The sequence below is a fragment of the Lontra canadensis genome, unplaced genomic scaffold (assembly GCF_010015895.1).
Source record: "Lontra canadensis isolate GAN:19392208 unplaced genomic scaffold, GSC_riverotter_1.0 scaffold6, whole genome shotgun sequence".
Classification (NCBI taxonomy): Eukaryota; Metazoa; Chordata; class Mammalia; order Carnivora; family Mustelidae; genus Lontra; species Lontra canadensis.
In genome coordinates this window covers 5367284-5371745 of record NW_022631000.1, presented here as the reverse complement: position 1 = coordinate 5371745, position 4462 = coordinate 5367284, and positions in this window count along the sequence as shown.

Sequence of the window (4462 nt, the reverse complement as noted above, 5' to 3'; positions counted from 1 at the left end):
TATATTTTTTCTTTATTTGTTTTCTTTAAAAATTTTTTTTTAACTTCTTTTTATCCCCTTTCTCCCTCCCACAATTTGGGTCTCTTCTGATTAGATAAAAACACATTTTCCTGGGGTCTTTGCCACGCTTTCAGTATTTTATTTGCTCCTTCATATACTCTTATCTGGACAAAATAACAAGGCGGAAAAACTCACCACAAAAAAAAGAACAAGAGGCAGTACTGAAGGCTAGGGACCTAATCAATACAGACATTGGTAATATGTCAGATACAGAGTTAAGAATGCCGATTCTCAAAGTTCTAGCCAGGCTCAAAAAAGGTATGGAAGATATTAGAGAAACCCTCTCTGGAGAGATAAAAGCCCTTTCTGGAGAAATAAAAGAACTAAAATCTAACGAAGTTGAAATAAAAAAAGCTATTAATGAGGTGCAATCAAAAATGGAGGCTCTCACTGCTAGGATAAATGAGGCAGAAGAAAGAATTAGCGATATAGAAGACCAAGTGACAGAGAATAAAGAAGCTGAGCAAAAGAGGGACAAACAGCTACTGGACCATGAGGGGAGAATTCGAGAGAAAAGTGACACCATAAGACAAAACAACATTATAATAATTGGGATTCCAGAAGAAGAAGAAAGAGAGAGGGGAGCAGAAGGTATATTGGAGAGAATTATTGGAGAGAACTTCCCTAATATGGCAAAGGGAACAAGCATCAAAATCCAGGAGGTGCAGAGAACCCCCCTCAAAATCAACAAGAATACGTCCACATCCCGTCACCTAATAGTCAAATTTACAAGTCTTAGTGACAAAGAGAAAATCCTGAAAGCAGACTGGGAAAAGAAATTTGTGACATACAATGGTAAAAATATTAGATTGGCAGCGGACTTATCCACAGAGACCTGGCAGGCCAGAAAGAGCTGGCATGATATATTCAGAGCACTAAGCGAGGAAAAACATGCAGCCAAGAATACTATATCCAGCTAGACTATCATTGAAAATAGGAGGAGAGATAAAAAGCTTCCAGGACAAACAAAAACTGAAAGAATTTGCAAACACCAAACCAGCTCTACAGGAAATATTGAAAGGGGTCCTCTAAGCAAACAGAGAGCCTAAAAGTAGTAGATCAGAAAGGAACAGAGACAATATACAGTAACAGTCACCTTACAGGCAATACAATGGCACTAAATTCATATGTCTTAATAGTCACCCTGAATGTTAATGGGTTAAATGCCCCAATCAAAAGACACAGGGTATTAGAATGGATATAAAAAAACAAAACCCATCAATATGCTGCCTACAAGAAACTCATTTTAGACCCGAAGACACTTTCAGATTTAAAGTGAGGGGGTGGAAAACAATTTACCATGCTAATGGACATCAGAAGAAAGCTGGGGTGGCAATCCTTATATCAGATCAATTAGATTTTAAGCCAAAGACTATAATAAGAGATGAGGAAGGACACTATATCAAACTCAAAGGGTCTGTCCAACAAGAAGATCTAACAATTTTAAATATCGATGCCCCTAACTTGGGAGCAGCCAACTATATAAACCTATTAATAACAAAATCAAAGAAACACATCAACAATAATAAAATAATAGTAGGGGACTTTAACACTCCCCTCACTGAAAAGGACAGATCATCCAAGCAAAAGATCAACAAGGAAATAAAGGCCTTAAATGACACACTGGACCAGATCGACATCACAGATACACTCAGAACATTTCATCCCAAAGCAACAGAATACACATTCTTCTCTAGTGCACATGGAACATTCTCCAGAATAGATCACATCCTCGGTCCTAAATCAGGTCTCAACCGGTATCAAAAGATTGGGATCATTCCCTGCATATTTTCAGAACACAGTGCTCTGAAGTTAGAACTCAATCACAAGAGGAAATTTGGAAAGAACCCAAATACATGGAGACTAAACAGCATCCTACTAAAGAAAGAATGGCTCAACCAGGAAATTAAAGAAGAATTGAAAAAATTCATGGAAACAAATGATAATGAAAACACAATGGTTCAAAATCTGTGGGACACAACAAAGGCAGTCCTGAGAGGAAAATATATATGGTATAAGCCTTTCTCAAGAAACAAGAAAGGTCTCAGGTATGCAACCTAACCCTACACCTAAAGGAGCTGGAGAAAGGACAAGAAAGAAAGCCTAAACCCAGCAGGACGAGAGAAATCATAAAGATCAGAGCAGAAATCAATGAAATAGAAACCAAAAAATCAATAGAACAAATCAATGAAACTAGGAGCTGGTTCTTTGAAAGAATTAATAAGATTGATAAACCCCTGGCCAGACTTATCAAAAAGAAAAGAGAAAGGACCCAAATAAATAAAATCATGAATGAAAACGGAGAGATCACAACCAACACCAAAGAAATACAAACAATTATAAAAACATACTATGAGCAACTCTACGCCAACAAATTTGACAATCTGGAAGAAATGGGTGCATTCCTAGAGACATATAAACTACCACAACCAGTTGATTGAGAGTGTGGGTTTCCTCTGAGTCACTGGAGGCAGGGAGGTGTGTGTGGTGTCCTGACCTCGCCCTGGAGAAAGGACCAACATACTCGTGCCCCTGGAAGTTGGTCAAAGGGGGCTGTGAACAGCAGAGATTGGACCAGAACCCTGTGACAGGGCGCCACCTCCCCGTCACCCTTCACATGGCACGAGAGCCATACACGGGCAGTGTAGAAGGCTGTCTCTGAGATCAACACCTTGAAACAGTGCCCTGAGGCTGAGCTCCCACATACGGCACTGCCAAGAGCAACAACAGCCCAGGGTTCCCAAGTGTTTAGATCACGAGGACGTCAGGTACGTCTTCAGCTGGTGACCCGTGGAGGCCTTGGAGTGGGACAAGACCAAGAATGGAGGTCCTCTGAACTTCTCTTGTGTTCTTGGTTTTGTGTTTGGTCAGCTGCACACTAATCCATCATGGTAAGAAGCAGAAATAGAAAACCTGAACAGACCCATAACCAGTAAGGAGATTGAAACAGTCATCAAAAATCTCCAAACAAACAAAAGCCCAGGGCCAGATGGCTTCCCAGGGGAATTCTACCAAACATTTAAAGAAGAATTAATTCCTAGTCTCCTGAAACTGTTCCAAAAAATAGAAATGGAAGGAAAATTTCCAAACTCATTTTATGAGGCCAGCATTGCCTTGATCCCAAAACCAGACAAGGATCCCATCAAAAAAGAGAATTACAGACTAATAGCCTTAATGAACACAGATGCAAAAATTCTCACCAAAATACTAGCCAATAGGATTCAATAGTACATTAAAAAGATTATTCACCACGACCAAGTGGGATTTATTCCATGGCTCAAGGTTGGTTCAACATCCGCAAATCAATCAATGTGATATAACACATTAATTAAAGAAAGAACAAGAACCATATTATACTCTCAATAGATGCTGAAAAAGCATTTGACAAAGTACAGCATCCCTTCCTGATCAAAACTCTTCAAGGTATAGGGCTAGAGAACACATACCTCAATATTATCAAAGCCATCTATGAAAAACCCACCGCAAATATCATTCTCAATGGAGAAAAACTGAAAGCTTTTCCGCTAAGGTCAGGAACACGGCAGGGATGTCCATTATCACCATTGCTATTCAACATAGTACTAGAAGTCCTAGCCTCAGCAATCAGACAACAAAAGGAAATTAAAGGCATCCAAATCCACAAAGAAGAAGTCAAACTTTCACTCTTCGCAGATGATATGATACTATATGTGGAAAACCCAAAAGACACCACTCCAAATCTGCTAGAACTTGTACAGGAATTTAGTAAAGTGTTAGGATATAAAGTCAATGCATAGAAATCTGTTGCATATCTCTACACGAACAACAAGACAGAAGAAAGAGAAATTAAGGAGTCAATCCCATTTACAATTGCACCCAAAACTATAAGATACCTAGGAAAAAACCTAACCAAAGAGGCTAAGAATCTATACTCAGAAAACTATAACGTACTCATGAAAGATATTGAGGAAGACACAAAGAAATGGAAAAATGTTCCATGCTCCTGGATTGGAAGAGCAAATATTACAAAAATGTCTATGCTATCTAAAACAATCTACACATTTAATGCAATCCCTATCAAAATCCCACCCATTTTTTTTTTCAAAGAAATGGAACAAATAATCCTAAAATTTATATGGAACCAGAAAAGACCTCGAATAGCCAGAGGAATATTGAAAAACAAAGCCAAAGTTGGTGGCATCACAATTCCGGACTTCAAGCTCTATTACAAAGCTGTCATCATCAAGACAGCATGGTACTGGCACAAAAACAGACACATAGATCAATGGAACAGAATAGAGAGCCCAGAAATAGACCCTCAACTCTATGGTCAACTAATCTTCCACAAAGCAGGAAGGAATGTCCAATGGAAAAAAGACAGCCTCTTCAATAAATGGTGTTGGGAAAATTGGACAGCCACATG